A 14660-nucleotide genomic window follows, 5' to 3' on the forward strand; every position below is an offset into this window, starting at 1 on the left:
GAATTAAAGCAGTTTGATGCTAGGTTAAATGTCATGACTCTGTCCTATAGAATCCTGGGATTTATAGTGGGTGAGGTGCCTGAGCTCTCTGACAAACCAGGCTGAATACCTCAACCAAATTACAGATCCCAGGATTCTGTAGGTGTTCACCATTGCATATAGCGGGACTTTAGAATCCACAGATTTTGGTATCTATGGGAGTCATGGAACCAAATCCCATGAATATCAAGCGTCTATTGTTTGTATTTTTAATAGAACTGATGTTTATTTTTTTTTATTTTTTTTAACAGTATTCATTTTGCTAAACATCTATTTTAACTTTTATAAACTGCCTTGGTTCCCTTGGCAGGGGAAAGGTGGCATACATATTGAAAATAAATAAATAAATAAATAAATAAATAAATAAATAAATAAATAAATAAATAATTGTTTTAGCTATTTTGTTTTCACTTACCATCAGCCTTCCACAGATTCTTTATCCATGGATTCAAGCATCCATGGCTTGAAAATATCCAAAAAATATATAAATTTCAAAAAGCAAACCTTGTTTTTGTCATTTTATATAAGGGATACCATTTTACTGTGCCATTGTATTTAAATGGGACCTGAGCTTTCATGGATTTTGATATCCATGGAGGGGTCCTGGAACCAAACACTCATGGATACAAAGGGCCCACTGTATAGTGTGGATTACTTTTGATTCATGTGTAAAGGTATAAATAAAAATAAATAAATAAAACGTTGTTATAGTTATTTTGTTTTAGCTTATATTAGTGATTCCCAAAGGAGGTTGCACCGCCCCCCCCCCAGAGGATGATGGAAAGCTCCAGGGGGGCAGCGAGAGGAAAAGGGGCCAGAAGGGGGGCCCTCAGTCAAAGTATTGGTGCACAAGAAAGACAAGGGGAACCAGCAGCCTTTGGGGCCATTATGGGGATAAGAGATTGCACGAAACCTCTTGTCAGGGTCCTCAACAATAATTTTGTGTGGTGGCATCTCCTGCTCTTCACTGGTCTGTGCGAGCTCACTCACACTGTGGACTTCATCGTATGGGCCCTGGGGAATGGGCCTGTCGTGGAATGAAAGAGGGTGGTAAGGGAACAGAACAGGGAAAGGACTCATTTTACCACACGCCAGAATGCCAACGATGCCACCAGAAGTCCCCATTCCGTTCCCCATCCATCCTACAGAGGGTGAAAGGTTTTTCAGTTGCTGTTCAACTTCAGCCAGCTGCTTAGTTGCTGCTCTCAGGGTAACTGGGTGCAAAAGGAGGAGCAATTGAGATCACTGGTTGTTTTGAATTTGCAGTAGAACTGTAGACCTAATATCAAGAAATATGCATTGGGGAGGCACTAAGGTTGTCACCCAAGACAAAAGGGGGCATTAGCCAAAAAAAGTTTGGGGACCACTGACTTCTATTGTAAGCCACTTTGTTTCCCATATTGGGAGAAAGGTAGGTCTAGCCAAAGTCAATCATTTTCTGCCATAGAGCAAAGAGCAGTGGTGGCTTTGGCAGAAAACATCTCAACCTTTTATCAGGGAATCAGTAGCTATCATGCATCCTTGGGAGAGTTCAGCAGCAGCACCTGCTTCCTTTTCCTTCACTGCAATTGGTAGTGCTTAAAAGTGTTTAACTTTGGCTAGGCTATGCTTCCCCTTTCCTTGCTTCCAGGGCTTTATGCATTTATTTCAATGTGTAATTCCAGGAAGAAAAAGGCACTGATAAGGAAGTATCTTGGAGGCTCAACAAGTTATCTGCTTTGACCTTTGGAGAGCAACAAGGAAAGTGTTGTCACTCTGAGGAGATGTAGAGGTCATGCTAAGCATGCGGCCAGCCAGGAACTTTTTTTAGAGTGTGTCAGAACCAGGGCAAAGTGAAGACAGGCTAGACTTAATCCTTTAACCTAACCTGTCAAGAAAGCATCAAGCCAGCCTGCCAACTGTGCAGCCGCCTCATAACTCAGAAAGGTATGCATGATTGCATTTATGCATTTACGATTGGTAAAGAGATTTTTTATGGCTTGATATTCAAGACATCATGAAACCTTGGCCACGTCTCCCAGCCTGAAAATACAAACAAAGAAAAACTGGAACCATTCAGCCAAACCAGTAGTCAATTGGTAATGCTCTACAAATATATTAGTGGCCCAGAGTGTGCATTTATAAAGGATACTTTAATTATAGATAGATATGTATTTTAGTACATAAAAGAATGCAAAGTTATTAATGTCAGGTTTTTAAAATATTGATAGCACACATCCATTACTCAATATTATACTTCCAGATACAACGATGCCCAGCTAGCCACTTAAACATTTATGCAATAGATACATAAACAAATAAATACAGGTTGAGTCTCCCTTATCAGGAATTCCAAAATCTGAAATACTCCAAAATCCAAAATTGTCCACAGGGTGACTGAGATAGTGACAACTTTGCTTTCTGATGGTTCAGTGTACACAAAATATGTTTCATGCACAAAATTATTGTTTATAAACTTATCTTCAGGCTGTGTGTACAAGGTGTATATGAAACATAAATGAATTTCATGTTTAGGTTTGGGTTCATCTCCAAACTATCTCATTATGGATGTGCAAATATTCCAAAATCTGAAAAATCTGATATCCAAAACACTTCTGGCCCCACGCATTTTAGATAAGATAGATTCACCCTGTAAAAATAGAGGCCAGAATTCTCTGCCACAGCCTATGTTACCTAACTTTACATATACTTGCCTATGTAGCAGAGGTGCTAAAAAACCCTGCTAGCATATTGTAAGATGCATAATAGGACACCAGTAAGAGTGTCCCAATGTGCAACAAAAGTGCCAAAGCACAGTGGCTCCTATTGTGCATTGTTCTCCGATGCACAATAGTCACTTGGCTTGCTCTCCTATATAGTAATGTCATGGGAGCTCCTTGCTGAATACAGACATTATGGAACTGATCCATTCTGTTTCCTGCAGATATAAATCTATTAGTCCCCAAATAAATTCTGGTCAGAATCTTGCCAAAGCTCAGGGCTACTAATTTAAATGGGAACAAATTACAAGCATTCACAACTCATCTAGTCATAAAAATGCTTCGGTCTGGCTGGGTTACTTAGTTGTAAACTCACAGAGGTGGTTTGTTTTCATAAGGATGCCTGTCTCTTCAAAATTTGGTCTCATAACAGTTTTTGTTCATATGTAAAGGTATAGAATTAATTATTTCTTTATGAAGTCCTTCCATTCATGTGAAATGAGAAGGGGATCATGTGAAAGAGAAGGGAAAGGCAAGAAATACTTCTCAAATCCACATTTCTCTCACAAAAGGCCTCCTGTTAGCAGCATTTCTCTCAGGGTAACCTCCTACCTTCTTTGGAGCTACACCTAAGGAAAAAAGAGCTAGATAGAGCAAGAGAGGGTTGTGAGTGGAAATAGGCAAGCAGAGAAATGTTTCAGCACTCCCCACCCACCATCCAGTTCTCCACTGATACAAATTCAGTGGCTATTTGCTCATTTTTAACACACAGGTCATGAATTGCTCTAAAGGTCATATTTGCACACTGCAGGCCCTTGGGGTGTCCCTGACTTTTTCAAACTCAGAAATTTCGAGGCCAATTGATTGTTCAAAAACCAAGGGCTTTTGTAAAAGTTCTAATTCCATTAAGAGCAAAGGGTTAAAGAAGGTACCAATGGTGGGTTTGGACACCACCCCGGTAAATGAAGATTGCATGGGTTTTATTTACACACCTAGTAAGAATGTAAGACTAAGGAAGCTCCCTTAAGAATACATCTAAGCTTTATGAGTTGGAGAAATATTGATGAGCCTCCAGAAAATTTGTTCTACTTCAGTGGTCCTCCTTCAGGTCCAACTAATAGGCCAGGTGAATACCTAAGATACAATTATTTCAACTGTAGCATCTCTTGTTGGGAATGGCATATTGACAGAGGTATGTCTGGCTCTAATCCTATCTGTTGTTTGGTGGGCAGTAAAGAAACAGATCATGAACTACTAATAGCAAAAGTTACAGTAAAGGTAACGAAGAACACCAAACCAACCATCATGCCAAAATACAACCTGAAGAACATCACTGAATAATTTAAAGACAAAGTGAAAAACAGATTCACACTATTAAGCCTAATTGACCAGGAGTCACTAAAGCTAAGGGCATTGTTAATGAAGAAAGCAGAAAAACAATATCTGTAACAAAAAGAAAGATAAACCGCAGTGGATAGTAGATGAAACTCTTCAAGCAGTTAAAGACAGAAAAGAAGCAAAATATGAAAGTTGACATAAATAATCAGAACCCTGAATGCAAATGTTCAACAATTTGTGCACAGATACAAGGAGATCTAATAAAATAATCAATGCAGAGAAATAGATAGTGACAACAAAAACTGCATACCAATAGAGCTGCACTAAGCTACTAAGACAGAATCTACCCTAATTCTAACTAAAATCTGTCAACACATTTGGAAAATAAAACAATGGATCACAGACTGGAAACTATCAGTATACATTCCAGTCCCTGAGAAAGAGGACACCAGGAATTGCAGTGATCCCAATATTATTGGATTTATTTCCCATGCAAGGAAAGTGATGCTCAAAATTCTACAACAAAGACTTATCATATATGGAATGGAAAATGTGAGATGTCTAAACTGGATTCAGGAAAGGAAGAAGCACTAGGGATCATATGGCAAACATATGTAACACACCAAAGAATTTGTAGACTATAGCAAAGAATTTGACTGTATAGATCACAAAAACTGTGCATCACTCTTTTAAAAATGAGTGTGACATAACATTTGATCATCCTGATGTGTAACCTGTACTCAGGAAAATAGGCTACTATTAGACGGAAATGGAGAAACAGAAAACTTTCCAATTGACAACAGGGTCAGACAAAGCTGTATTTTATTACCCTATCTCTTTAACTGCTGAATATATCATATATAAAACAGGATTAGACCTGGAGGAAGGAGGTATGAACGGTGGAAGGAATATCAACAATCATAGTTATGCAGATGGCACCAAACTACTACCAGAAAATAGCAAAGATTTGGAATGATTACTGAATAGTCAAAGAAGAAAGTACATGTTTAGCATGAAGAAAAAAATGAGTACAAATGATTTACATCACTTTAAAGTGCGTAATGAAGATATTGAAATAATTCAAAACTTTTCCATACCTTGGTTCATTCATTAATTAGAATGGATACAACAGTCAAGAAATGAGAAAAAGTCTAGGACTTGGAAGGGCAGCTATGAAGGAACTAAACAAAACCTTGAAGTATAAAAATATTTCATTGAATACTAAAGCTAGGATTGTCACTGTCATTGTATTTCTCATTTCTTTGTATTGTTGTGTAAGCTAAACAGTGAAGAAAACTGATAGCAAAAAAATCAACTTGTTTGAAATATGCTGGAGAAGGGTTCTTTCAATGGATAGAACTGCTAAAAAGAGAAATAAATGGGTTCCAGAGCAAATGAATCCTGAACTCTCCCCAGGAGGCAAGATGACTAAATTGAGCATATTGTATTTGGAACATATCATGAGAAGGCATGAATCCTTAGAAAAGACAATAATGTTTGGTAAGGTGGAAGGCAGTAGGAAAAGAGGAAGACTATGGGCCCGAACAGACTGGCCAAAATATAGCTGCTTCAGGTCACTTTAGAAGTATGCTATTTAAATGACACACACATCTTAAGAGGCTAAAAGCTGCACCAAAGCTGTGCTCCAGTCCTTAGGACTGGAGCATGGCTTTGGCATGGCTTCTGGCCTCTTAGGACGCATGCATAATTTAAACAGCATACCTCCAAACTGACTCGAAGCCGCTTTATTTTGGCCTGTCTGTTCAGGCCCTATATTCTAGGTGGATAGACTAAAAACAAGAAAGCCATGACCCTGACTTTGCAGGATGTGAGTCAGGATGTTAATAACAGGAGCTGAGATCCCATGTCAGAATGTCTCCTGGCCCACCCTGCTCAATCCTACCTAGAGAATAGAGGTCTATTCTCTATTGAATGGAGTGCAGAAGACTGATATTTCCATCCCTCTCTTGTGATCAATCTCCAATGCAACAATCTGAAGCAGGATCCCTGTGGCAGTTCATCCTTGGGCTGAGGATGGCTGGTAGGAGGGATGGAAACTTCAGCCCGCATTACCCCAGTGACAGGAGAACAGAGCTCCATGACTTGCAGCACCTTGTGGCTGTTAAAGTAGGTTTGGGGGACATTTACTATTGTGGCAACAGTACCACAATCATGAATACATAGTCTTTGTGAATGTGACTCCATTACAGGGTCATTATCTCCAGGTATGAATCCGGAAATGTAATACTGGATCCCAGCCAGGGTGTCTTGGAGGTCTCTTGATCATTTGAGGTGCATCTAGGCTGTAGATGTAATGCAATGGGACACCACTTTAAGTGCTGTAACTCCATCCTATAGAATCCTGGGCTTTGTAGATTTATAAAGTCTTCCCAAAGAGTGCTGGTGCCTCACAGTACTACAAATCTCGGGATTCTGTAGGATGGATCCATGGTGGTTAAAGTACGGTCAAATTGCATGATTTCTGTAGTGCAGAGGCACTCACGGTCTCTGTACTTCAAACCTGACTTGATGGCAGTTAACAGCAATCCCAATTCTGCCTTATCTACAGAAGCACCATGTCAATGTCAAGAGCAAAGAAAATTTCAAGAGGGGGGAGCAAGCAAGTTTCAGATTGAAAGGGGAAAAGATAACATATGTATTGTGTTTGTGAGCATTTATTGTGAAAACTGCTTATGCTTTCTAACAAACAGGAGCTTGAAACCCAGAGGTTTGTCCTTCACATGTACACTCTTCTGTCCCTAAACACCATGCAGCAAGCACTCCCCCCTTCTCCATGTCATCTTAAGCACAGTGATTCATTCATAACATTTATGATTTGTAACAGTTGTTATCAAGCTTATAGTGTGTAGGGTGTGAGCCAGACAATGGTTCAACAAGGGGATAAAAGTGAATTTCTTGTTTGAACATTAGATCTGGTAGAGAAGATCATGTGTTAATGAAATAAAAGACTAAATGGGACAAACCTTTGAAACAACAGACATAACATTTAAGAAGAAAACCAACATGGCAGGGGAAAGGTCAGAGAAGATCAAGTTAAAAGCTAATAGTTGTGCTTTTTCCATTTTATTATTGATCAATAAGATGCTGGGGTTTTTCCCCCCCTTCCCAGTGTAAATGCAACAGCAGAGTTATTGCTGACCTTTTCCTCACCCTTCCATTGTGTTCAAAATCACAGCAAAAACAACAACTTCATAAGCCACACAGTTTTTCTAACAGGGAGAATGCGTGTGTCCAGAAAATAATGTAAGATGTTTATATCCAAGGAAAATAGGTCTTTTTGACAAACCCGCTTCTCTTTTAATTATAGATGTGAAAGCCTCTTTCGTTCAAAGAGGCTTCTGCTTAGAATCACAAATTGCTTGTGGAGTGCAAAAAAACAAACAAACAAAAAACGTTCAGTAATCTCTGGTTTTTGGCATTTAAGTGAGTAATTTAACCGCTCAGACCTGAGCCTAGAAAATGAATACAAAAAGAAATCTTTTTCTCAGCAAATGGAGTTCAGGTCCATTCATAACACGTGGGTGGTCAGTTTCTCCCAGTTGCTCCTTTTCCTTTCTGTGAACCTTGATTGCTTTTATTCAGCCGCTTCACATCTAACAAAGGTGCATTTCAGATTATGATCTCCAAATGCTGAAATTCCATCAGTTCTCCAGTGGCAGCTGAATGCTCCCATGTCAGTCAGGCAATGGATCCACCCTGGATTTTATTCTGCATTTTAAGGCAGCTTTCCAAGGTACTGAAGTCCTAACCCTAAAATAGATTCAGTACCTCGGATAGCTCCTTTAAAGTTAAAAACCAAAGCAGATTCGCACTGTTGTTGACACAGAAGTCACCAGCAGCCACCGTCTCCTCCTTGTAGATCTAGCTCCCTCCCAGGGACTCTGTTCTCAGGAAGAGTGTCACTATTTCATCCTCCAACTCTACTATCTCTTTTTGGATGATTCTGGATACTTTCAGACATGGCTTTTATCCTGTAATTACCCTGCCTTGGTCTCAGAATTTTACCAAGGATCCAAACCATGTCTGCACTGGCCAAGATACTTACAGGCCAGCCCAGAGTATCCTGACACACAGCTGCCACATTTTCCTCTCTTACATTCCCATGCCATGGTGTTTGTCTGCAAGGACACCCATTGCATCCACCTCTGCTGCAGGTCACTCACTTTTGAGATCGGAATAAGGTGCCCAGTGATGGTCACATGCTGGTGCCTTTCTGACCTCAGAATGGTGGCCATAGAGGCATTGGTCAGCCTAAAGCCATGCAAACACTTACTGCAAGGCAGGGACAGAGGACTCTGGATCTTCCTGAGGTAACAGGTAAGGTTTTTTTAAAAACTCGATTGTAATTTTGTTCTGCTCCAGCTCTGGTGCAAGACATGTAAGATATAGTCCGGATTGCCTGAAGCAGAACTGGGGTTTGGGTTGTGTGTCATCCAAATAGAATGACACCAAAACAGATTGTGGAGGGGTAGATGTTACAGCCCAAACTGGTGGTCCACTTGCCCAGTTCAAGATAGCCAGTTACCACACTGAGGTAGAGGATACCACAAGTTTATTTCAGTTGTGCAGCAGGGGTCAACAAGATGATACATTCACAAAGGAAGCTGAGCAACAAGTCAACATGAAACACTCACATTTATACTTCTCTATTTATACAGGCCTTTTGGCCCATGCAGATAAGGCCTATGTCATTTCCATTATAATCTTCCCATGTTTTGTCACTGCATCACCTTTTTTTTTCTTTACAGAAAATGTTAAGAAGCAGAAAACAGAATAGGTGAAAAATACCCTTTCATCTGTGACAGTGACAGTCCTTGCCATTAAAATCTTAAGAGGACTAGCCCTACCATGAGGCAAGGGGAGGCAGCCACTGCAGGCATCAAATCGACAATTTGCCATGATTGTATTCATTGTACTCAAGGTGAGGAAAGGTCCTTGTGGGATTTTGAGGTATTAAGTTATAGGCTTATAGTACTTTAAACTGGGTCAGTTGGGGTATGGCTTGCTCAGGTAGTAAAATGTCTTCTGTGGGCCATCTTGACCCTTAATATCTGTGCTAAACTGAACTAAAACCCTAATATTTATAACCCCACTTGCTCTCATATATCCTTTTTTTTCTCTATTTAGTTCCTAGAGGGGAACAACGGGTGACTGCCCTTTTGCCACTTCATACTATCCAGAATCTTCCACTTTCTGGCTATCATTAGAGGCAAACCTAGAAAATAGCACATGAAGGGAAGAGCCCTTCTTCCTGACTGCTAGCTTTCTTTGCACAGGTGGTGTTCATATTTCATGGTGAACCAAAGAAATAAGTCCCCAGTAGCACTCCTCTGCAGTCTAAAGTGGTACAGTCCAGGCAACCCATTGGATTTTGCTGAGACTCTCAGCTTCACCCAAAATCACTCTGGTCTATCACAGGAGTGCTTAAGGGCATTCTAACAGCTGCAGCAGCACATTGTCAATGAACATGATGTCCCTGAAGCATTTCTAAGCATCTATGTCAGTGTAAATTTTTAGGAATTACGCAAAGAACTCTGCTTCACCAATGTAAGACAAAAAAAGAGACACACAATGTTGTATGTGGATAATTGTTTATAAGGAAGAAAACGAGGCTGGGAACAATGTACCTATCAATCAGTGCCTGTGGAGAACCGATTTGTTAAAGTTAATAGAGCAATCTATAATGGAAGACAAATTAGTGTTATTAGAGGACGTTTTATGGTCCAGTGCAAGTAATAGTATGCAGTAAAGAAATAAGAATAATTAGGTATTATGATAAAATGTACTTTTTAATATGGAAGGAAAGTGTTATGCATTTTACTTGGTGTTGTCGACTCTTACATTTTCAGCAATTCCTTCCACAGCTGCCTCAGGGCATATGATATAATTCTGCAAAGGCAAGATTTTAGATTGAAAATACCTTCTTACAGAACACACAACAAAAATGTGAAATTAAGGGCATAGAGAAGCAGTAATGAAACCAAAACAGGCTTTATGTTATGATTAAGGAAACCAAATAACTGGTGATATTCAAGATGCTAACTCATTTCAGATTTTCATCTCATTAACCCACAAGACTCATTAATCCACAAGACAAAAAGACCATCAAACAGAGGGTGGACTACCTGAAAAGAGCAAACTTTCCAAATGAAAGCTGAGACCCAAAGAGAAGATTCAGGATACATCTAGCATATTGGGAATTTATCACACCAGGCTCATAAAGCACCATAATCATGTTAGTCTAGGAAACACAAACATACCAGGTTGGGGGCAGTCATTATTGTACAGATCTTCCAAATCACTATAGTGCTGCTTCTGTCCCAGCCTTCATCTTCTGCACACCATACTCTGTAGCCCCATGCCCCTGCCCTATGCTCTTCCCAGCAAGACTTTAAATCTTTATTTATTTTTATTTATTTATTGTATTTAATGCAATTGTGTGATCATGACAATCCATTAAGTTTAAAAGAAAAAAGAAGAAACTGAACCAAAAGAAAGAAAAACAGACTGCTTGGGAATATCAAGGAGAAGGAGGAGAACAGCAGAACCATGGCCACTTGCACCATGTGACTGCTTGCATATCAGAACTGCTTCAGAAGAAACCTAACATACTTGCATCAAGAGTGGAAAAGCAGCTTCTGCTTTTGTAACTCCCTCCACACCCCACTTGGTAGAACAGATCCCCTTGCCAGACTACAAAGTATTTTGGAAGCCCTCCATTTCAAAAGCAGTTTGCCATAAAACAAGAGAATGCTATTGGACCTAGTAGTTCAATTCTTTGGACTCTACATCCCATCCTATATACTTTAAGTCTCTGCTTCTGAGGACCCGAACAGACAGGCCAAAATAAAGCTGCTTCGGGTCACTTTGGAGGTATGCTGTTTAAATGCTGCATGCATCCTAAGAGGCCGGAAGCTGTGCCAAAGCCACACTCCAGTCCTAAGACCTCTTGGGCCCCATGTGAGGACCTTTTCTGCGGTGGCACCCCAGTTGTGGAATTTCCTTGCCCTGGAGCCCTATTGCTGCTAATGTGAGAATCGTTTTGGCACCAAATTAAAACCTGGCTTTTTAATAAAGCCTTCTGGCCAAATTGATTTTATCCAAGCTGGACGTTTTATAGATGCATCCTTGGAGATTGTGTTAACCGTTTTTAAACTTTTGGCTTTTATATTGAAAAACTATGTAGTACACTTTTACTCTTTTAAACTTTTGTAATTCTTTATTGCTTTAGGTTGATATTAATGTAAACCACCTTGAGATCCTCAGATTAAGGAAGAGATGTTGCCTTTGCTTTCCTCTGGGACCAAGAGAATGTGACTTGCCCAAGGCCACCCAGTAGTTTACATGAGCGAGCAGGGATTCAAAACCTGGTCTCCAAAGTCATAATCCAACGCTCAAACCACTACACTACACTGGCTTTCAGAGTCACAGAAAATCATCTGTTTTCATAGATTCTTTTGCTGATGAATTGCCACTAATGGACTGTCAAAATAGTTTGGAAAGAGATAAGAAGTTGTGTGCTTGTTTGCTTTTTTTTAAAAAAATTGTTAACAATGCTGCAGCAATTCATTGTTACCACTAATGGTCATGATCTGTGAAGAAGTTATCATATGCTAGTTCCATTAAAACAGTTGGGAGCTATACAAAGCAACTTGCACATAAGCACTTCCCAATGAGAAGTGAATAGCCATTTATGGTTCTTTTTGTTTGAAACCTACACTAGATCAGTGGTCCGCAAACTGTGCCCTTTAAGATATTTTGGACCAGCTCCCAGAAGCCTCAGCCATGTTGGCCCATAATCTGGGTTTCTGGGAGCTGGAGTCCAAAATCCCTTAAAGAGCAGAGTTTGGGGACCTCTGCACTAGATCAATCAATAGATTGATAATTGATAGGTGTGGGGGGGGGGCTTAAAAAATCAAAATGCACTTCTGACAAGTTTGTTCTGGATCCTAAAAGGATGGTGGTAATCACTAACACCAGGGCCAGCTCTAGGTATTTGGCCACCCTAGGCAAGAAATATTTTGGCACCCTGTCGCCCCTCATAATTATTTTCACCCCTTGATTTCCACTGTTTTGTTTGTTAAAGCTAAACGTGACATCAGACTTAGGTTCCAATCTCTCTTCATAGTATTGAGAATTATTCAAAAAGCTAATTAGGTTTTTACGTGTTAAAGACCTTTTTTGCTGTGACATTTGGAATGGAGTTTCAATAAAAAAAACACAGAAACGCAGGAAAATAGTGTTTTTAATGCAAAATCGTTAAAAAAAAGCAATATATCAACAGGTGGTTATTACCCCTAAAAAATTTACCAGAAATTGAGCAATAAGGCTTAAAACCCTAATGGTGCTTTTCTTGCTTTCGTGCCTAGAGCAGTGTTTCTCAACCAGGGTTCCTTAGAACCTCAAGGTTTTGAAAGAGGCCACTGGGGTTCCATGAGAGATGTTGACTGGTGAAAACCAAACACACACATTTTAAACCACTAGATATATATTTTTATGCAAGGGTTACCTGAGACCTGGTAATTATTTTAAGGGTTCCTGCAGGATAAAAAAAAGGTTGAGAAAAGCTCAAGTAGAGGGTGCAGGTGAGACCCAAAGGCAGATGCTACCTGCTCCCACACTTTCTAACCATGAAGGGATGGAAACAGGACTGTTCTTGCCTCATCTCCTTTCACACACTAACAGCCACTTGGCGAGGCTCAGGGCTGCAGCATGGCATACTTACTATCTAGTGAAATAGCCTGCCCCATACTAATTCAAAAGCTAACGTGTTTGGTTAAAAACATGAGTGTCCTGAAACAGGTAAAGAAGAACTCACAGTTCAGGAACTGTGTGACGTAACAGCAGTATGTGTTGTGCCATTTAATGTAATTATTATTAGGAACATATAAACCTAGCACAGTTTCTATTGCTCTTCATACACAGGGATGTGCCCTACAGGCAACACAGGACAAAGAAGCACCTTCTGGGCAGCCCAGTAAAGGGAAGGAGAAAGGGAAAGGGAAAGGGAAGGTGGAGGGAATGAAAGAGAAATGAATGAAAGGGAAGGGAAGGATGGGAAGGAATGAAATAAAAGGAAGGGGAAGGGGAAGGGGAAGGCAACTAGAAACTCAGAGGAACCTTAAGAGGGTACTTCCTCTCTCAAATCCTGCCTTCATCACCAGGGTCCCCCCACCCACCCCAAGGCCCCTTCCAACTGTAGGCCCCTTCCAACTGTAGGCTCCCTTGAGACCTGGCAGGGCACTGGGTCTCCTCTTTTTCTCTGAGTCGCGTGGCTGGACAATGGACAGGCAGCGCAAGGCCCTCCTGGCCCCCTCCCTCCCAAATGACAGAGGCTGTGCCAGACGCCTATTTATACCCCCCCTCTCTCTCTGCCACCCCTAAATTTTGCCACCCTAGGCAGCTGCCTAGCTCACCTATATGGACGAGCCAGCCCTGACTAACACCATGAGTGTATATGTGTTATTAGAGTGAAACAGAACTTAAATGAATTAGCAAACTATTTTGGACTCTGCCTTCTTTGATTTGGCTGAAAACAAAAGTAAGCTGTATCCAAGATTTTTAAACACTCCATGCCAACACTGGTGTTTTATATTATACTCAAGGCGGAGAACATGCAGTGCCAAAATCTGAAGTCTGTGGATTCAGAAATGCTCCTTTGCACCAAACTACTTAAAAGAAAATGGCACTTCAGTTTCAAAGACAAATCAGAAAGCCTGTGATGACTATGGTGTTATTGAAGTTGAAATGTCTAGCCATTGGTTACTCAAGGTTCCTGGTCAGGTTTGCATATTTGATTCCTCACGTGTCTACGTGTGTGTGTAAAATTGAAAGATCCTTGTAACTATCCCATCTCTGAGATAAGAGATCTCAGTTCTGACCTTTGCAAGCAAAATGGATTTAATTTTTTAAAATCCCACTTTAAAAATAGCCCTTAATTAACTGAATCAAAGTGCTTTCTGCTTCCAAATTCTTCCTTACTTGTAAAAACCTGTGCCTTTGTTATTTAGTTGTGTCATCCGGAGAGTTAAAATAATAGCTCTGCCTTTAAGTGTAGTATTTTATAGTATGCATACAGTGCTCTTCCTTTACTTTTGAAGGCTATAACAGAATTTCATTTTAATTACCTGATCTCAAAGGTTTCAAGCCCATCAGATTGCCTTTCAAGGTATTAGCCAATTCCATAACCAATTACCCACATTCTCCTTTACTTATTGCAAATGTGACCTTTCGTTTGAATTTGATTGCAAGTTTCCTGCTGAGGGTGTATAACTATCTCTGTGTCTAAGTATGGTGATTGTCTTCGCATGTGATGACTGCGGTTAATTTTAATACACTTTGATGGCTGGAGAACAAATAAGTGTCGGTGACAGAGTGCAGAGACATTTGAAGAAGGATAAGCTACCACGTTAATGAGTGGGGATCAGCAAGCTAAGAGGCCTGCTACTGACAAACCAAAAGACCTGCAACCCAGACAAAGAGGAATGTTTGCCTATCTGCAGGTAATAAGAAAGTCATTACTGCGGCTTACGCACAAGAAACAAAAAAGAATACAAATGAGAG

Source organism: Sceloporus undulatus, chromosome 4, assembly GCF_019175285.1.
Source record: "Sceloporus undulatus isolate JIND9_A2432 ecotype Alabama chromosome 4, SceUnd_v1.1, whole genome shotgun sequence".
NCBI lineage: Eukaryota > Metazoa > Chordata > Lepidosauria > Squamata > Phrynosomatidae > Sceloporus > Sceloporus undulatus.